We start from the raw sequence: 22,500 nt of genomic DNA, 5'->3' as shown, positions 1-22,500 counted from the left end.
AAGAGCTGCACTATTATTCCCAGGGAGTTTGATAGAGGGGAAGCTGGATGTGAAATGCCCTTCTGTAGTCTGTGAATATGTTCTATTACCATTGGTTGATAAAGAAGCTGTTTTGGTCAATCACCAGGCAGAATAGAGCCCGGAGGGAAATCCAAGCTAAGACAGAGGGGAAAAAGAAGGCAGAGCCTGGGAGATGACAGCAACCTCAGAGAAACAAGGTGTGGGGTAACAACACCACGGCCATGTGGCGATATGTAAAATAATAGAAATGGGTTCATTTAAATTGTAAGAGCTAGTTAGTAAAAAGCCTGACCTAATAGGCCAAACAGTTTGTAATTAATATTAAAGCTCAGAGTGACAATTTTATAAGAGGCTGGGGGCTGGCAGATAGGAAAGAAAGCAGTCCAGCAGGACTGGACAAGACAGAAGTGTCCAGCTGCAGAAGTTAAACAGAGTTTCGAGTAAATTTTAAAAACAGTTAAATTTGCATCCATGAAGTGCCATCAAGTGCAGAATTATTTAAAAAAAATCATCAGTCTGCATCAAAGAAATATGGGAGAACTCCTGGGAGTTCCACTGGTTTCACGAGCTGAGAACTGTGTGTGCCTGGCAATTTTCACCAGTTTGTGGGTGCTTGCGTCTCCATCCTATGAGGCTTCCTTCAGTGACTCCCACATCCCGGGGGCTTTGTTCTGCTTTCCTCCACGTGGAAAACCTTCTTGTCTCATATTTTGACTGTTCAGATTCTTTTATCCACCCCTTCAGGTTTCAGCTCAAATGCCATCTGCCTGAGTACTCCATCTGGGACTGCAACCCCCAAGCTGTACTCTCACGTTCTCTCGGCATTTCTTTCCTCCAAAGCTTATTACCTAAAATTATTTAAAATTTATTTATATCTTTAACTTCTGTAGCTCTGCATCTCAGTCTAAGTTCAGTGGGAATATGGATACACATATATTCTGTTTCCTGATCTCCTGAGGGTGAAACACATGCTGGGTACCAAACTCAGGTACCAAACTCATGCTAAGCACATACATGCCCTTCATCATCTCCACTCCACCGATACACGGCAGAATCTGGATATGTGTTTAATTTCTGAGTAACTACATGGAAAGAAATGGGAGACCATGGCATTGAGGGAAAAGTGGTGGCATGCTGTGCCTGTGTCCTCCAAACATGCTGTCAGTACCTGAAGTCCTGTAGGAAGCACACATTGTGGTAACCAAGAATAATGAAGGCCAAGAGTGAACAATTAGCAGACTAAAGTCAAGTCCTGGGGACTTCTGGCATAGGAGTGGTCTGTTTGCTAATGGTGTTTACATGGAATGGTGGGAAGAGAAAGCACAGAGGGCTGTGTGGCTCTTTGAAGTTTCGGAGAGCTTATTGCATAGACATCCGGCATGTCTGGAAAAAATGCACAGTGGAGCAGAAGGCACCAGTTCCTCAGACATGTGGGTGACATGAAGTAGAGTTCTGAGAGGAGCCTAATTCAACCCAGAGGTCCTAGGAATGAGCCCTTCAGAAATATTTAATTCCATGGTTATGAGCGTTTGCTTGAGCTGAATAATAACCGAAGTGTTTCCTCCCAGCATAGGAAAGGAAGGACCTTTATGTTCTTCGCAACATTCTCTTGCCAAGTTATGAACTGTGATCCCGTTTTGTGTTCTGTTTTGCCTGCAGATGGCACAAAGAACAGTAGAAACCAGTCAAGTGTCTGAAACAACTTAAAAGTTGAAATTTTGACTTAAAAATCAAGCTGGTAAGATTGTGTTTTTGTTACTCATAAATATTTTCTTTTCCTTAAAATTTAAACTAAACAACAGTTCAAAAAGTGTCTCTTTGTTCTCACTTTGGGCAGTTATTTGAGAGCTATTATATGATATTGTACTGTCTACAGTGAGCTTTATTTTAAGAAGGTGAAATCGCCTACTGCATTCTGCATGGAGATTTTCCCCTGGCTGGTGCTGACAGTAATCTTAAGGTAATCCTTTGAAATAAAAACCTATAAAAATGTTGTGACAGGACAAGGAGATAAACATGTGTAGCAGAAGAAATGAAACTCAAGTGTTTACTTCTCCAATAAAACAGCATCTCTTCTTCCCAGCTATAGTAGAGCAGCGACTCAGCTCAGTGAACTCTGTAATTCTATCTGGAGCTTAATTAGAAACCTTGTAAACTGACTGCAAGAGGCCAGAATATATGTTTTGGATGATCACAGAACTGGCTTGTTATGAGAACAGGAATCCACTCTGCCATCACCTTACAATGGCACCTAATGACTCTGTAATTGGATTGCCCCACTGGGTTCAGAGAAGAGATCTTCTCTATCTGCCCAGGGATAATGAGAAATGTAGACTTCACTCTTTTACAACAAAACATGTCCTTTGTTTTTCAAATTTCATGGGCACAAAACACATTGATTCAGAGTTGCCTCAGGAGCTGAATTGTGGGCAGAGCTAAAACATCTCAATGATTCCGGAAATGATACCCCCCCCCACCGCAGGAGCTGAGGAGCTGAAAGGGTTAATGCCATCTCTGCTCCCAATGGGGAGTCAAAGGAGGGGAACAGGCTATAGAGGGAACAAACGGGTCCGTAGGTAGATTTTACATGCATTGAAATTGTAGAGTTCATTCTAAATGCTCACTTATGTTCGCAAATGCTCAGCTGTGGTCCTGCCCACGTGCCCTTCCTTTCTTCCTCTTTTCCATTTTCTTGTCATTGAATTCCCCTCTTCGTCTTCCTGGGCTTGTACCAAAGCTTTCACCCTGCTCTATTAAATTGTGAGTTTCTTACTGTTTTTACACTTATTTATGAATTTCCATATTGAAGCTATCAAGTATGACTGGAGGTGGGTTTCTATTTTGAAAGAAAGTTGGATGTTGTTTAAACCTCTGTCTGTGGAAAGGACTCTGCTTTTGTCAATCATCAAGCTTGAAACCAAGTATAAACTACAGAGAAAAAACAGTTAAGGGCTTTGTCTTGGAGTTCACAGTCTCAAGACTATAATAATATTTGGAGGGCTAGAACATTTTAGAAGTTGTAAGTGCCACTATTCTCCAAAATAAAGGGCCCTTTAGATGTATCAGTGACAAGAAAAAATAATTCAGTAATGAATATTTTATAGCTGTATTTTCTCTTCCATACATGTACCAACATTTATGTTTAATTAATTGAAATCAGCAGTAACATATAAATGAATGGATTTCCTGAAAGTGACAGTCTGTGACCACAAAAACATAAATATTTAGAGTAGGCATCTTGTCAAATTTCTTCAATGAACTCAAGTTTTTAATTCATTGCATATCCCCTTTCTTAAATATATTAAAAGTTGTGTGTCGGGTGTTGGTGGCACTCGCCTTTAATCCCAGCACTCAGGAGGCAGAGGCAGGCAGATCTCTGTGAGCTTAAGGCCAGCCTGGTCTCCAGAGAGAGTTCCAGGACAGGCTCCAAAGCAACACAGAGAAACCCTGTCTTGAAAAAGAAGTTGTCCATACTACAGAATATAAATACACTCAGAGAACATTTTCTAGCTTTTAAACTTTTGTTTTTCCCTACATGATTACATCACAATCAGGCACATTTGTTGCTGTTTGAGTCTTCTGCAGCCCAGGCTGGCACTGAACTCCCTTTGTAGATGGGAAGACATTTAATTCCTTACCCTCCTTTTTGCGCCCCCAGCCCCACTCCCACTTCAGGGATGGAAGGCTTGTGTCACTTTGTCTAACTAACACAAATATTTCATGTATTTTTATTGCTGTTTGAATGACTTTTAAAAGTGAATTTTCTGTTTCTTCATGCAATTGATTATGCCAGGGAAAGATGGAAGTGTAACGCCCCTTTGCGACTGTAGCATGCTTCAAAACACTCTGTGTCCCAGTCTCCTGTTGCTACAAATTTACAAATCTGATGATTTAAAATGGAAAAATAATGTTCTTTACCCAAATAATACAGTCATGATTTTTAACGTTGCTTCAGATGCAACCATCTCCTCATTCTTGCTGCTATTTTTCTGTTGTATTTTTAACATATTCAAATTAATATTGTTCTCTGCCTCTTTTTATTCTTAGGGGATCAGTGATGCAGTTGAAGACATATTTCTGCTTTGATGAACAACTGTCTGAAAAACTAAACGAATTAAGGATACAAGCCATTGCAGAACAAACTGGAATTTACTACATGTCCAGCACAGAACTCTACACAGAGTGTGTGTGCAAGACATGCTAGATTTTTTGTCTTCCCTTACTCTGTGGGACAAGCTACATCTGATTGGATCAATAGACCAAGCATTTAGGACCAAGGCAGCACTTTGTCTAGAACAAATCTAGGACAGGGATTTAGATAACATTAGAAAAGGTAAGAAGCCACCTGTGAAGAGAGTTTTAAAATATAATCAGTACTGTATATTAATTATTATGTCTAATAGTAAATTTAATCATATTTTATAATGCACACAATGCATTTTGATAATAATCACCCCTTATGACCTTCTCTTGTTCCATCTCCTTCTTTCTATCACCACCTATAATTTCCTCATTTATACTCCCCCCTCTAACTCCCATCTCTCTAAGCACATGTGCACATACACACACACACACACACAGAGAGAGAGAGAGAGAGAGAGAGAGAGAGAGAGAGAGAGAGCAATAAACAGGTTTTAAGTAGCTTTACTCTTCCAACAGGGCTTTGAAACAAACTCTCAAGGATCATTTGTAGGGATATGTATTCTCATTTTGCCTCCAAGATTCCATACCTACCCAAGTGAGGAAACATATCTGGTTGGTCATGTGTCCTTCTTTAAAAGAAGAAACAAACAAACAACTAAGTTATAGCCTAGACTGTGAAAACACATTTGTAAGCTACATAAGCTGCATGAAGGCAGATAAGGGAGAAAATAGCATTGCTATTGTATGAGTGTGTCTGTAAAAGTGAGTGTCAGAAACTGAGGGGCCAACCAGTGGTGATATAAGGTGGGGCCTAATACAAAGGAGCAACTGGGCCATAAGAGTGTCTCCCTTTCAAATGAATGAATGTCTTCACTGTGCTCAGTGTCTCAGGAGTGGGCTTGATTCATTATAAAGCATGACTTCAGTCTATTTCTCTCCCCTTTGGACAATGAGACAAAAGTGCCTCACAAGACACTCACAAGTCAGTGTCTTGATATTGGACTATCAGATTTTCAGACCATGAGAAATAAATTTCATATTAGCTGGTCTCTGATATTTTGTTATTGTAGCATGAACTGGACTAAGGTAGGTAGAAAGATGAATTTTCAAGTTAGTTGTTTTAAGTTGATACTAATCACAGTATTTTCCATCCTTGAAGAGTTCAGTGTATTTCTGCCTAGTTTTCATTTCTCCATCATCCATCTATTAGTGATTTATTATCTATTAATGGTCTGTTATCTATCCATCATCTATTAACTATCTGTTTGTATCTATCCATCCTATCTACCTACCTATCTATTATCTATCTATCTATCTATCTATCTATCTATCTATCTATCTATCATCTGCCTATTTGTCTTTACCTACCCTTTCATCTTCTCAGCCATCTCAGAAGAGTATTTTTGTAGTTAATGATCTAAAGCACATTGCCTGACTCAGGCATATCTGTGTACCAGACCTATTCACTGGCACAGGTGTGGCCATTAAGTATATGTAACTATTAAGTATGTCTAATATTTAAACTCCAATTTGACTCCACAGCTTACAATAGAAAACAGACCTTGTCCTACTCTTTTTGAGATACTAGACTTTCTGTCTGTTCTTCAGTGCTCTCAGGACTCATTTCTCCAGATGGGAGACAAAAGCTGACTTTAAACTCCCCAGTGCCTCTGAATTCATCTATTGAATTCACGATACTGCCAGTGACATGTGACAAGCATCCATATCCTAAATGGCCAGGAAATCAAATTGAAAGCAGGATGAAATTTCATCAAGATGTATTTTCTAACTAAACTAACTGTTCAGACTGATGCAAAATGAACTTGAGCAATTTTTAATGATACAATTTTCATAGCTAAAATGATATTATAGAGAATTTACATTTATAAGTCCTACAAATTCTGTAGGAGTAAGATAATATTTAACCATAATTTTATAAGAGATACATTTTAAAAAGTTCCAATCAATGATATTTTACTTGCAGATATCCTAAGTTAAAAAGGAAAAAGTTTGAGGCAGACTATAAAGGCCCTAAACTCCTTATTGCTTCAGTTTAACAAGAAATCAAGAGTAGAGTTCGTCAAAGAAATAATTGAAGACACCTTGGGAAGAGGCGACTAAGGTCTTCAAGTTTATCATGAATCATTCAATGCCTTTGGCAAAGCCTGGCTGGGACTTATGATATTATAATGAATCTTATAATGCAATTTGAGATTTCACTAAGGACTTAATTCTGATTCTGATGGGAATTTTCCCCAAGGAAGGACTGCATGCCTGAGTCCCAAGAGATGGACTCTGTTGATCACGATAATGTTTTGCCTGAAGGAGAAAAGGTAAACTGGTGTTTTGAACCTAGATGAGAAAAATCCCATCTATTTCTTTTGTACTGAGCAGGGGTAAACCAAGGAGAGGACATGAAATCTATGCCTCCTTTGGAGAGAGAAATGACAACTAAGAGTAGCTACATTAGTGTGGACTGAAGTCAGGCCTTGTCTCTGAAAGCTCTATCAGTGTTTCTAAATGGCATAGGCGTGGGCATCAGTGATGGCTCAGTAGATCCGAATCTGTCTGAAAATCTGAGCAATTGGAAAATGTTTGTGCTCACTCACCTCCTGACAAAGGAAACAATAACTAGCGCAGTGGGAAGCTGGAGCTATCTTCTGACACATTACTTTTCCAGCCCCAAAATGTCACATGAAACCCGCAGAAGGGGGGGGGGTGAATGAAAACCAGCAGTGGCCCTGAAGCACACCAAAAACGCTGGGCGAGGGGGGGGGGACCAACTGCAAAATTGACTGAGATTTCTTTAAAGCCCAACACGCTGTTGAATCAGACCTCGGCCGGCTAAGTGCATGCTTGTATTCTCTTGTAAAGAAAGCCAAGGGTCTTGTAATTGACCAGGAAGGGGGAGTTAAGGTTGCAATTTGAGGTGTAACTGTGGCATGTGACTTCTTTGCAAGAAACCCTGAGAGACAATAGCTATGCAAATCTTTGAATGGTTTTCTCTTTTTATGTCGCATGAAAATGCAGAGATTCTGAATGTTATATGGTGTTTGAAACAAAGGCGACCCAGGAGACTCTGGAGTTCACCTTGTCTTCTGCAGCTCGTGCTATCGATGTACGTGATGTGCCCTGTGCTACTGGCGGAAGGATTCCATAGCGTTTGTGTGGGTCGAAGGCAGTGATGGGTAGAGATCAATTATTAATTTCACAGTAATATCCTTCTTAGAGCTTTACCAAATCACTAGTTTTGGAAACCGCATGACCCTTCTCAAACACAAATATTACTTAATGAGTCAAATTAGAAACATATGCTTGCTAGAAACTAGGGCTGCGGTGGAGCAAGCAATGAAAAAAAAAAGTTAGTTCTCATAACTTAAAAGGAAATTCCCAAGGTCAGGAAGAGTAATACTGCATGTTCTCTCTCGTATGTGGACCCCAGCTGCTCGTTTTTATGTGTGTGCAGCTAGGTGGGAATGAGTGTGTGTGAGGCCGGAAAAATACAGAGGGGGGCATCAGAGAAAGGAAAAGGTGCTATAAGCAGGGTGGAGGGTGAAGAACCCATGAAAATGGAAAGGGGAGCACTGGGTAGGCCTAAGAAGGAAGGCAGCATGGTGATTAGGGAGTAGAAGGTCTTGAGCAAGGGAGACCAACTTAAAGTAAGGATGTAAGAAAAATCCAGAAAGAAATCTGATAACAGATATGCAAATAAAATAAATAAAGCATGAATTTTAATAGGAGTACCAGACCTGGCAAGATAACGATGCTCTCATAATGCATAGGTTATTAAAATCCCAGTACCAGGGGTGGGTTACCCCCTCCTTATTCAGGGAGAGCTCAGAGGTTCCTAAAACGATCAAGCATTTGTCACAGTGGTTTCTCACCAAAACTACAATGTAAAACCTTCTTTCTGAATATGCCAATTGCTTGGATTTCAGGACATAGAGGAAAAAAGCTGGGACAAGAAGGGAAGCTTCCGCCGGGCGTTGGTGGCGCACGCCTTTAATCCCAGCCCTCGGGATGCAGAGGCAGGCGGATCTCTGTGAGTTTGAGGCCAACCTGGACTCCAGAGCGAGTGCCAGGATAGGCTCCAAAGCTACACAGAGAAACCCTGTCTCGAAAAACCAAAAAGAAGAAGAAGAAGAAGAAGAAGAAGAGGAGGAGGAGGAGGAGGAGGAGGAGGAGGAGGAGGAGGAGAGAGGAGGAGGAGGAGGAGGAGGAGGAGGAGGAGAAGCTTCCTCTTTGCTAGCCCACATAGTGCTCCAAGATGCTGCACAGGCTTCTGGGAGAGAAGCATCATCAAGTCTTATTCATTCGTTGATCCTGTATCACTATGCAACCAACCACCTAGGTAAGAAGTGCTCACTGGTGAAATGGTGGCAAAGCAGTAATGGGAGTAACCAGTCATTCTTGATGGCACTGGAAACCCACTCCACAGGAGGGGGTCCACACCTGAAACAGAAAACCTTGCTCAAACTTGTAACTGGGATGTTATTGGCCCAAAAGGGAAAGCTACTGCTGTTGCTTTGCTAAATGGACAGGATAGCCCCATCAAATTGTTGCCTAAGCAGCTGTGTTTATACCCATAGATAAGCTCCTCTTATACCTGCCAGTGGTAACCATAGTGATGCATAGTTAGTGAAATTGCTGGAAATACTGTTGAATGCTCAGTCATCACTCCCTTCAAGTCTCATGAAACATTGCAGAAGATGAGTCAGAAAAAAATGTGTGAGCCAGAGGAAGGGTGAGAATGAGGTAGAAGCAGGTTTTGGGAGCGTGGAATCACAGCCAAGATTTCGCTCCTGCAACAGCTCCCACTAGCTGCACGAGACACACAAGATTCACCTCGTCAACATTCTGTCATTGGACAGCAAAGAGCTCTTGAAACCCCAGCAGGATGTATGGGCAGATAATTATATGCATGAGGTAAGGGCTCACAAGGCCCCACTTCCCCTTCATTATCCCGAGGTGAGTGAGAGACACCTTTCCTTTTTTAGTGAATATAGCCACTGGTAATAATGAGTCGTGTTCCTGTAAATAGTCTTTAATACAGGACCTTGTAATGGTACTGAAACTGAATGGGACACAGGAAGTGGGTAGTTAAGGAGGAGATCAATAGGATTGGGAGTAGAACAGGAGAGCGTAGCAGGAAGTGAATATGATAGAAAGGCTTGCATGTGTGTATTAAAATTCTGCAATGGGACTGATTAGTCTGCATGATAAGCTTATGTTGAAAAAAAAAAAACTTTGTGCTAGTAACATACTTTGGGACTCTTCCGAATTAAGCTGCCAGCTATCATGAAAAAAAATCATAACTGAGTTTAATGTATTCCCCAGACCAAAAGGATGTCCCATTCTAGTTTCCCACGTCCCTGAAAGGTGCTTTACACTGGCATAGAAATTAACATGGGCATATCTTCTGAACAGGTACAGAACAATGTATTCTTAAATTTTATTTCTTTGAGACAAGGTTTTATGTGACCCAGACTGTATTCAAACTCATTATACATTATACAGAAAGAGCTCGAACTTCTGATCCTCCTGTCAATAACTCCCAGTGTTGGAATCAGAGAGAAGTACCCCCATGCACAACAAATGCCTTATAAAACTCCCAGAAAGACTGGTGTACGTGGTTTCCCCACTCTGAATTAACATACAGTTTTGTGCCTGATTTCCCATTTCAGAAAGGGGATGTTAGCACATTGAGTTATTTATTACTTGATCATTATAATTACTGTTATCCAATTATTTCTGCCTTTTCAATAGTATGCATAACAAACTCAAATTAACTGAGGACACCTGTTAATCAAATGATGAGGATGACATCATCAGTTGGAAAGACATAGTATGAAGTTTCAAAAGAGATACTAGCAATAAATAGAGAGATGAAGAGGCTTTATTTTGCCTGGCAATGTTACCCACAATGCTCATTTGAACAGAAACACAACATTTTAAAATTAAATAAACAATTAGATATGAAACAAACTAAGCACCTTGGGTTTGTTTCCTGTTGTTGTCATAAAATAAGACAATAAAAAGCTAACAAAATCAGCTTACAGCAGAAAGGGCTCATTTGGCTGGCAGGAAGACCAGGAGGCAGAAGCTGTAGCAGCCACACATTACACCTATAACTGAGAGCACGAGGCAGTGGGCTAACGTACACATACCAATGGTGTCCAGCTCAGTGTTTCTGCTCTCATAAATTCCAGGATTCCCCCAGAGAAAGGTGCCACCCACAATGGGTGGGTCGTCACACCTTCACACCTAGTCAAGGCAACCCTCCACATCATGTCCTAAGCCAACTGATGTAGACAGTCCCCTATTGAGACCACCTTTTTAGACCACTCTTCTTTATTTGTCACAACTAAAACTAACAATGGAAAAGGATCTTACAAGTTTTTCATATCTGTGATAGCATTAAGATTGCTCCATTTTCACATTGGTATAAATTCTCAGATTTTTTTTTTGTCTGTAGGTAGAAGATTTCATTTAAAGAAATGGATCCTCATTTCTTTAAATGAGGATGCTACATTTAAATGAGGTACAGTTTGGATGCTGGTGAAATACGTGTACAGACCAGTATGTGTCAACACTTATTGGTACGTTAGGATAAATAAATATAATTTAGATGCTAACTTTACAAATATTATGAAATGTGTAATGTTAAGCTAGATAAGTGAGTCCAATTGCATCCCATCACCAGTGTGTCATTAATAATTAGAACAGAAATGAACTTTCTCTATTTTTTAGAGCACTTAGAGCTGCCAGAGTCCAATAACTGTCTCATGATTAATAATAAAGTAACTCCTCTCAAAAATGAGACTCTCCTGACCTTATTTTCCCTAGGACTTGAAATCTCTCTGGCAGGCAACCCACTACGATATATCAAGCACTCAGCTGAAATGTGTATGAAGCATTACACATTTACAACATCCCCCTTAATTCTGTAAAACTTTATTTCAGTCATGTAGGCATTATGCTATATTCTGATGTTTTAGCAGTAGTTGGCACAATATATTATGAGAGAAATATGTTAGAAAAGAAAAAAGAACAAGGCTTTGGATGATTAAGTTATGTTAACAGCTTTTTCTAGCTTTATTTAAAATTGATACAATAAATGTCACCTTAAATATTTTAAAATATATTTAATCTAGAGGAGAAGGGGTTTTATAATTTATTATTGAACATAGTAGTTTTTCACAAAGTATTTTTACACAAAATTAATTAGTGTATAAATAAAGAGAAATAAATGAGTATGTACCTCTTTATTGCTGCATTTAAGATTTGCTGGTACAGTAAAGTAAATAAATATTATTTGGATGGTGATAGAATAATTCTACATACAGCATTCCTAATTTTAGTATTTGATCTAACATGTACTAATCAAATGTGTATCTAAGGGATATCATTTCTCAAATATTAATTTTGTGAGGTGCCATGTTATAAGTGAAGTAAGTCTTTCTTTTGGATGTTTAATGTTTCTAGATAGTGCAAAGAGACCCACTGATTGATTGGATATATCCATCCATCAATCTATCTATCTACCCACTCATCTACATTGGTTAGTTTTTTGTCAACTTGACAGAAGCTAGACTAATCTAGGAAGAGGGAATGTCAGTTGAAGAATTGCACCCATCAGATTTGTCTGTAAGCAAGTCTGTAGAGCATTTTTGTGATTGATGTTTGATGTGGGAATCTGTGCTACCCACAGCAGGTAGGCCTGGGTTGTATAAAACAGTAAGATGAGCAAGCCATGGAGAGAAAACCAGTAAGAAACTTCCTCCATATGTCCTCTTTTAATTTCTACATCCACCTCCTTCATGCTTGAGTTTCTGTGCAAGTAGCTGTTAGTCATTGTGTTTATTATGGCAATAGAAAAACAAGCTTGCACACCATAAACCCACCCATTCAGAGATGAATGTTGCATTCATAACCTAACAGGTCCCATGTACTAATCCACGTACTAGGGATACAATGGAGGAGGGGAACAATTTTATCCCTGGCCGTGCATCTGTCTCTGAGAATGGTAGGAGAGCAGGAGAGCATAATAATCACATAGCTGAGGTCTACTTCTGGGACTATGGTATTTAAGATCAGGATTCTGCTTTGGCTATGATCCAACATGTTCTTCTCAGGTTTCCAGTTAGGTTATATGAGATTAGGGGTTTGGTTTACTACAGGCACACAGGCACACTTCAATAGAATGCTCTATAATTCATGACCTGAAACTACATTTCACTTGGTCATTTTCAGAGTGGGTAGTCATCATGTTGGTCAGTATAATAAAACATCATTCCTATGAAGAGATATAGCATAAAAGTGCCATGAAACAGCAGATGTAGATGCCCAGAGCATTCTAGAAGCCTTCCAGTGACAGCAGAGATGGACCATTATACAGACAATGCTCTGACTGGGAAACTGTAATTAAAAGACTCTGAGTTCTGACTCATTGAGGACAGTCTGTGCTTTCTCAATTAAATTTAGATTAAAGGAGAGTGATATTGAGTAGGGATGGGCAAGAAAATTATATTTCATGTCATTCATAGACTGGGGTGTCATTTCAGTGGCTAAGAATTAATCTCCCACTTCTATCAACTTTTCTGTACTGAATACATACTGATGCTGTGGAATAGAATTGTTTAACTAAGTAAAGATGTATTAAATTTTGTTTGTGCTGCAGAACAATTGTTTAACTATGCAAGGATGTTTTGGTTTTGTTTATGTTGCATTGATTTAATTATAGAAATATGTGTAGCTGTTTTAACTTGCCTGTCTAAGGCACCTGATTGTTCTAATAAAAAGTGGAGCAGCCAATAGCTAGTCAAAGGAGGTATAGGCAGGGTTGTTGGACAGAGTGAGGTTAGAAGAGAGAAATGAGAGAGAGGAGAGAATGAGGGAGATGGTGGGGGCCAGAAGCCAGGTAGCAGCCAGACAGACAGACAGGGAGAAAACCAGAAAGTAAGATATACACGACATAAGAAACGTTAAAAAAGTCCTAAGGCAAAGTGCAGATAAAGAAAAACAGATTGAATCAAGATGTAAGGTAAGGCCAAACATTCATAAGTAATAACAACTCTGTGTGTCATGTTTTGGGAGCCAGTTGGTGGCCTGTTACATTTGGTGTTCCAACATGGGGCCTGAATTTCCACATAAAGCCCAAGAAAGTTGAAAAAAGTGGATATGCTTGCTTTAATGGGCCCTGCCCTACAGCAAGCATTTGAGTAACATATTAAGTTGAAATGAAATGCTTAGGAAAAAGGCTTGCCAGAGTGTAGGTACAGCTTCCAAGGGCTGAGGTGGTTGGCCACATCTCCCAGATGAATACAGCTCTCAGCCAGGCTCCTGGGGCATAAAGCTTGGCTTTTACTGATCCATGTGGGGTAGAGCCTGCCACCAATACAGAAACACTTAGCAGTTTAAGATTTGTCTCAAGCTGTCAAAAAAGGGTAGAGACATTCAGTAATGACAAGTCCAGATGGAAAAGGAACCTCTAAACAGGATGCAGTGTGTTTAAGAATGTGTGTAGACTTAAGAAAGAAAATAAAATGGGTATAGACAGTCATAAAAAAGTAAATAGTTTAAAAATAATTAATAGTCTTCAAAGAGAGAATAAAGTAATATAGAATAAGGCACTTAAAGATGGAAACACACAGGGATTCTGGGTCCTGTATGATTCTGTGTTGACTTTGAATTTTTTAATGCTGATGAATAAATAACAGCTGCTGAGAGACATTGGATTATAAAAGGGACTGCTGAGCTAAACCAGTCTAGATACTTTAGGGATATCTTAACAATAAAATGGATTTCAGAAAACATCTTGTTTTGGGGAAGAGGTTACACTTTTGTTTACACAGGTAATAAAAGGCTGTGGATTCCTTCAAGGTTAATAGAGATCAGGTTTGATCATGTGATACCTCATGAAAAATCTTGGCTACAGATACAAAAGAATAAATCAATAAAGGCTACAAGACAAATAACATATATACTGAACCCTCTGCATAGGATCAGTTCTTAGACTGGATGACTAATGTTACAACCAGTTTTCTCAGGACTTGACCATTGTATCAATTTTCTCAGGGTTCCCAAAGGATGCCAATACCCCCACATAACAAGAAACAGTTTAGAGAACACAACACTCATATTCCCAAGAGGTGTAGTGGGTGTTTTTTTCTGATATTCAGTGGGTTATGAATGTCATCATTTAGGGGGTATATAGGAATTTAGGATGACAACTATTAACAGCAAATATGTAGCATAGCTTTGGATTTGGGTAAATTGATATAAATTTAAAGTTATTTTGTTATACTGTATGGAATATTGTGTTTATGTGTTTATAAAAAATATAATATATAATTAAGAAATACAGGTTAGTAAATAGTAATCTATAATAATCAAACTTGAAGTTATGTTAGGTTATATTTTAAAGGTCCTAAGAGACCTACAGGACATGGTATTCTGTATGTGGTATGGTATGGGAAATATGATTAAAACATTTAAAATTGGTTGGGAATGTGGTATTCCAGAAAAGGCTAAATGATGGGATTGGAGGTTCTAATTGCAGCGGGAGCAGTTGGGCATGCACTATTCTGTGAGTCTCATCAACCACTTTCTTTTCTACTGGAAGTATGCCACATATAACAGAACAAGCTGAGCACTCATGGGAAGAAGACCCACTGTGTCTCCAGCAAAAATGGAATGTGTTTATGGTGGCACTCAGGATGTGGAGGAGTGCCTAAAATCTAACTTCCCTATGGCTCAGTATGGCTTCTTCTTATACAGTTGGATTCAATCAGGTATTAAACTAGTGGATTAGTTAACAAATGATTTCTTTTTACTTTATGCTCCTAGTTTCTTCCATATTCCCACTCAGATAAAAATCTAGGTGAAACATAAACACATTCTTGGGTAAAATTGGCACCTGTCATCATTCAGATTTAAAATATCCATGAAGACTCAATATTGAAGGTTTCTTGCCTACCATAGTGTTTAAAGATAGGAAAGTTTCTGAGAGTTTATCAGGCCATGGGAGTCTTAACTTCAACACTTGACTCATCAATGAACTCATCCATACTTACAAGAACAATGTCTTCAAATGCTTTATTTTTCCTTAGACTCTTCCTCTTCATCTCCCTTCCTCACTCTCACTCTGCCTCACAGCATGGCCACAGCAACAGAACCAGCTGAAATCTCTGAAACCATAATTCAAAATGAACCTTTCTTGCTTACATTGACTTCCCTGTGTATTTTACAGCAACCAATCTCTGACAGAGCTTCATGTTACAAGGTTTTGGATGAAATGCCAAAATAGACGTCCAAAAATAAAAGCACCAAATAAAATAAAGTGATAAAGTGGAATGTATGTTCTAAATACTTCAATGCTCAGACTCCTAGTACTAGTTCCAAGAGCAGAATTCTAGAGCTGAAAATTTCAGCATCAGGAAATCTAAACAAATATAAATAAATCTAACACAAAGAAACCATAAGACAAGAATTAGAAAAATTTTCAATGTCAAGCTTTAAAACCTATATTGTACCTGAATGCAAATGATATATAAACACATACTCATATCATGCATTAAAGGATCTAAAAATATGACAAAACATTGACATATCAATAGAATTTGGTCACATTATGAATGAAAATTAAATTATAATTTTTTGGTAACTAGCTTCTTGAGTTCTTTGTATATTATGGAAATCAGCCCTCTGTCTGGTGAAGATATTTTCCCATTCTGTGGGCTGCCATTTTGTTTTGTTGACTGTTTCCTTTGCCTTACAGAAGTTTCTCAGTTTCAGGATGTCCCATTTATTAATTGCTGGTCTCAGTGTATGTGCTACTGGTGTTCAGAAAGCAATCTCCTGTATCAATTCATTTGAGGGTACCACCTACTTTCTCTTCTAAGAGGTTCAGTGTGGCTGAATTTATATTGAGGTCTTTGATCCACTTGGAGTTAAGTTTTGTGCATCGCTATAGATATGGATCTCTCTTCAGTCTTCTACACACCAGCATCTAGTTATGCCAGCACCATTTGTTAAAGATGCTTTCTTTCTTCCATTGTATAAGTTTAGCTTCTTTGTCAAAAATCAGGTGTTCATAGGTGTGTGGGTATAGTGAGAAATTACCAAATATGGAGTCAGATAGAAATATAAGGGTATTTAATAGGGAAAAGCCTTACTTAACAGAGTGACCTAGCCAGCCGGCGTGGCAGCAGTCTGTACGCAAGCCCAAAAGAGAAAACGAAGTATTGCTCTACATCACCCTGACCACGCCCTTGAAAGCATGGTCAGGACAACCTGTAGCCAGCCCCTAAGTAGGCGTGGCTACAGCTTCCCCTACATGTGGGTTAATATCAGGGTTTTCAATTCGGTTCCATGGGTCTACCTGTCTAATTTTGTGCCAACACCAAGATGTTTTCAGGACTATAGCTCTATAATAGAGCTTGAAGTCAGGGATGGTGATGCCTCAGGAAATTTTTTTATTGTGCAGGGTTGTTTAAACTATCCTGGGTGCTTTGTTTTTCCATATAAAGTTAAGAATTGTTCTTTCAGGGTCTGTGAAGAATTGTGCTGGGATTTTGATGGGGATTGCATTCAATCTGTAATTTGCTTTTGGAGTCAAGACCAGGCAGGAGTAACCCACAGAAACAGTTATTCTGAACAAGGGGTTGCTCATGGATCCCAGACTGGATTCATGGGAAACCAGCATATGACTGTTCCAGACATTCTGAATGAGGATGTCAATTTGGAGGTCAGGTTAATCTATGGGGCCTCTGGTAGTGGATCAATATTTATTCCTAGTATAATGATGGACTTTGGGAGCCCAGTCCACATAGAGGGATACTCTCCCAGCCTAGACACATGGGGGTCTCCAAATGAATTGACAGACTTTGAAGATCCCCCTAGAAGGCCTTACCCTGCCTGGGCTGCAAAAAGGGGATGGGATAGAGGAACAGTGGGGGGGGGGCAGGAGAAGGGGGATGGAGAGGGAACTAGAATTGACATGTAAAAGAAGTTTGTTTCAAATTTAAAAATAAATAATTTTTTAAACATGGAAATATTTCATTTCTTGAATGTTCCAATTTATCTCAATATGACTGTCTTAGTTGGGCTTTTGTTGATAATAACACAATACTGCTGAATAGTATGCACAAGAGTTTTATCTTGGCTCACAGTTATGACATGGTAATAGCTTTCTTACATGTAGACTCAAAGACTTGTGGGATATAATCTAATAAGAACCAGGAAGCAAATGAGTTTACTTTCCCTTCTCTGACTCTTCTTGCTCTCCTCTCCTGAGGCCACCAGTATGAGCTGTGGGATTTACTTGAAGTTTTTGTCTTTCAGGTCTTTCACTTGCTTGGATAGAGTTACTCCAAGATGTTTTATACTCTTTGTGGCTATTCTAAAAGGTGTTGTTTCCTGATAGCTGTCTCAGCCTGTTTATCATTAGTACATAGGAGGGCTACTGATATTTTTTAGTTACTCTTGAATCCATTCACTTCACTGAAGGTGTTTATCAGCTGTAGGAGTGAACTGGTAGAGTTTTGGGGATCAGTTATCATATCATCTGCAAATAATGATACATTGACTACTTACTTTCCAATTTGTATCCCCTGGATTTCCTACAGTTGCATTATTGTTTTAGCTAGAACTTCAAATACTATAGTAAATAGATAAGGGAAGAGAAGATAGCCTTTTCTTGTCCCTGATTTTAGTGGAATTGCTTTGAGGTTCTCTACATTTTATTTTATTTTGACTATAGGCTTGCTGTAAATTGCCTTTTTTATATTTAGAAATAACCTTTGTATCATGGAATTCCAACATCAACCCCATCTATGATTTTTGGAGCATGTGAAGGGACCTGACCCACAGAACCAAAACTGCAGGTTCTCCACAACATAGGCAATAACATGATATACAAATCTTAGTGAGGGTCCAGCATTGATGGGATATTTGAAACCTGAGGACTGCATCCAGACCAATAACATTTTATAGTGAACACTGCAAGTAAATATATATGGAGAAAGGGGTTTACTGCACAACTCACTGTATTACACTGAAGCTTTTGTGAAAAAATTTTTAATTTTTCCTTTTTTCCCTTAAATTTTGTTTTATTGGGGCATATGCAGGTACAGAGGGCTGATCTCAAGAGAATGGGATCAAGATACAGGAGGGAAACCTGGTGGTGGTGGCTCATGTCTTTAATCCTAGCACTTGGAGGCAGAGGCAGGCAAATCTCTGCTCCAGGCCTGCCTGGTCTACAGAGCAAGTTCCAGGACAGCCTCCAAAGCTTCACAGAGAAACCCTGTCTTGAAAACAAAAATAAAATTATAAAAAAGATACATGATGTAAAAGATGCATAGAATAAATAAATAAAAAGAATAAAAGAAAGTAGAAAAAAGGAAGAGACGCAGAAAGAAAGAAAGAAAGAAAGAAAGAAAGAAAGAAAGAAAGAAAGAAAGAAAAGAGTATGGGCATAGATGGTAAGAACTGAGACATAATCTTTGTGAATTTTTCCTTTGATGACTATTCCTTCTCTGTCTTTTTTAATTAATTTTGGTTTGAAGTCTGTTTTGTTAGCTATTAGAATAGCTACACCAGGCCGGGTGTTGGTGACACACACCTTTAATCTCAGCACTTGGGAGGCAGAGGCAGGCAGATCTCTGTGAGTTCAAGGCCAGCCTGGTCTCCAGATCGAGGGCCAGAATAGGCTCCAAAGCTACACAGAGAAACCCTGTCTCGAAACCCCCCCAAAAATGAATAGCTACACCATGCTTCTTGGGTCCATCTGCTTGGAATATCTTTTCAACCCTTTACACTGATAATGTCTGTCTTTGATAGTGAGGTGTGTTTCCTCTATGCAACAGAAGGATAGATCCTATTTTTGTATCCATTCTGTTAGCCTGTGTCTGTTTATTAGAGAATTGAGACCATTGATATTAAGAAATGTTAATGACCAAAAATTTTTAATTTCTGTAATTTTGTTGTTGCTGTTTGTGGTAGTTTGTGTGTGTGTGTGTGTGTGTGTGTGTGTGTGTGTGTGTGTGTGATGAATTTCCAGGTATCCTGAAGCTCTGACATAATGAACGCTCTAATGAACTGATGGATTAAACACATGAATAGAGTCTTAGAGACTGTTGGGAGGATGAATGCTGGATGAAGAGGCTGCTTCAAGAAAGTGGGTCACTGAGCAGAGAGTCCCTTTACTGGGGCTACATCTTTCCATGTCTTCTTCTTGTCACTTTCTTGCTCTATTTCCTGTTGGTCATGATGTGAATAACTGCCAGCATTTGCTCCTGACCTTGTTCTGCTTCACTGTGGACACAGAATCAATGGCACCGTGATCTATTCACTGAAATATCTGAAAGAAGAACCAAAATATACATTATCTCTTTTCCAGTTTTTATCTTTGGATTTCATTTTACATTCCAACCACAGTTCTTCCTCCCACCCCTCTTCCCACCTCCTCCCACCCCTGTCACCTTCTCCCTAGCCCAACCCCAGTCCACTCCTGTTCACAGGTAAGGACTCCACCATGAGGAGTCAAAGTAGTCTAGATCAATAGGTTGGGGTGGGGCCAGGCCCCCCTCCCATGTATTAAGACTGAGCATGGCATCCCACACTAAGGAATGGGCTCCAACAAGCTACCTCATGTACTAGATTTGTATCATGGTCCTACTGCCAGGGACCCCTTAATAGTCAAAGTTTCACAACTGTCTTTCATATATGTAGGGTCATGTTTGGTCACCTGGAGTCTCAACGGTTGTAGGTCTAGAGCCCATAAGTTTCCAAGAGCTTGGTTCATCTGTTTCTGTAGATTTCTCCATCAGGGTCTTGAGCTCCCTTGCTCATATGTTACCTCCTCCCTCTCTTTGACTGGATTCCCGGAGCTTGGGCTTGTTCTTGGTTGTGGATCTCTGCATCTGGTTCCATCAATTACTGGATAAAGGCTCTATGATGATATTTGGGGTACTCATCAATCTGGTTACAGGGGTAGGCCAGTTCAGGCATCCCCTCTACTATTGTTAGGAGTCTTTTCTGGGATCCTCCTTGTGGATTCTTGGGAGTTACTCTAGCACCAGGTTTCTCTCTAAGCTCATAGTGGCTCTCTCTATTAAAATATCTTTTTCATTGATCTTTCATTGCATCCCTCCCTGGCTAGGTCATCTTGTTCCCTCCTGTTCTCATTCCCCTCCCCCCTTACCACTCCCCTTCTCCCAATTTGCCCTGTAAATACAATCTAATTTCTCTTAAGTTTCTTCTGCTGGAGATGTGGTCACAGTAATGTTGCATTCTAATACAACTTCCTTTTTGTCCTCAGCCTTTGGGATACAGAACGTTCCTGAATGCCCTGCTTTACCAATCATGTCTTTAAAGCCTCTTTAATACACCATTTCCTGAACTCTTTGTAGTCAATGCTTCAAAACTCAGTCTTTAGACTTTTCTTTTCTGTTTGTACTCATGACCTCAAAAATGCCACAGCTAAAAGAATTCCTAGGGAGGATTTCTGTGACCTACAGAGAGTTCTGTATGCAATTATGCCCTCAATCCATTTTCATGGTAGCCAATGTCCAAGCTCCTGGGATAGTTCCCTGGCCAAATTACCCTCGTAATTTTGTCTTTACTTAGATAATGGCAGTTACACCTTCTATTTCTTGTTTTTTTCTTTTAAATGATTTTTTTCTCTGATATGGGTTTTATCTAGTTGTTGTCAAACCTCTCAGCTGCCAACTTCATCTAAAATTTACCTTCTGTATTTCATATCTACTGGTGAGCCAGGCCTTCGTTGTCTCTTACGTGGTCATCCTGCTGACTTCTTAGGTAATTCATAGCTAATCACTTGGCTTCTGTTCCCATCCCCAGTACAGGAAGCAAGGGTGCTAAATCATAGGGCAAATCATGTCTCTCTTCTTCATAGAATGCTGGAAAGATTGCCAATTTAACTCAAGGTAAGAGCCATTTAGTGTATCCCCAACTCCCTTACCACACACCAGCCATATCATCATCATTTCCCTGACCTTATCTCACAGACCTTCTTCTTTTCTTGTTCATCAGCCTCCTATGCTCTTCAAATGCTGCAGGGACTGCCCCACCTAGGACATGTAGCCCCTGGTCTCCTCTGCCTGGAAGACTGCCTCTGTCATCAAATGCATGGTGTGCTTCCTTCTTTCTCTTGTTGCCCTGTATCCAGACCTTGATCTTTCAAAGGGGGCTGCACTAATTGCTCCCATTGCTGTTTTGTTTTCCATGGTGGACTTGTCAAGAGCTAACTCTCTGCATGTATTCACACTACATCTCCATACTGTAACATAAAGACATGTATTTAGGATTGTTTTATTCATTGGTATTTCTCTGTGGCAGAGATTCAGTTTTGTAGCACACACACACACACACACACACACACACACACACACACACATGCCCACACATGGAAGCAGATGTATTTAATAGTCAGGTGACTCTTGCTACATGGTAAGCAAGCCCCTAGGGATTCACCTTTGAACAAATAGCAGTTAAATTTTGTAAAATGATGGAAAAATGTGTCTTCAGATTACACAAAGTTTTATAAAGCTTGAAGGTATACTATTTAAACAGTCATGAAGGAATTCATAAATTAGTATCATCTAGGTTCAGAATGTCAGTTACCTGTCTTGGTATGATCATAAACACATTTCAGTGTTTCCACAACACATCTTTAAAAATTGAGAAAATGGAAAGCTATTTTGGGAGATACTTCTATAATCTACAAAACAAGGCAATTTTTCAGGACCATTAAAAATCTCTACAGATCCCAAGGGACTCCAGTTAGGAGTAGCCAGACATCTTGGCATCCATGCATAATTAGGTATGACAATTCATTAAAAATATATTTTGGAAAGGACTGGTAGTTTTCTGATTGTGTGGGTGGGGGTTTAAAAAAACATAAAACAAAACCAAAACCCAACAACCAAAAGGATGAAATCATAAAACCATGTTTAACTGGCTGGCAGCTTTCCTTTCAATTAAAAAAGGGGGCAATTCAAGTGTCACACTACACTGTTCATTTTTGAAAACATAAGAATGAAGTGTATGACTAGGATGGACACAGCATGGGCCCATGTTGATGGCAATCCTGCTCAGTTGCATGAGTCTGCAAACTCTGGAGTTCTGTACTTCATCTACCTGGCCATAATAATATGTGGAATTTAGGACTGTTTGTTTGTAATTTAGAATCACAATGTTTCACTTTTCTTGAAGTAAATGGGACTTATTCCTAACGGCATTATCTTACCATGAACATACACACTTCTCAATCAGCTCACAGTTTGGCTCTGTGGATAACAGGAAATGCCATCG

Source organism: Cricetulus griseus (assembly GCF_003668045.3).
Source record: "Cricetulus griseus strain 17A/GY chromosome 1 unlocalized genomic scaffold, alternate assembly CriGri-PICRH-1.0 chr1_0, whole genome shotgun sequence".
Taxonomy (NCBI): Eukaryota; Metazoa; Chordata; class Mammalia; order Rodentia; family Cricetidae; genus Cricetulus; species Cricetulus griseus.
Note: the sequence above shows the minus strand (reverse complement) of the source record.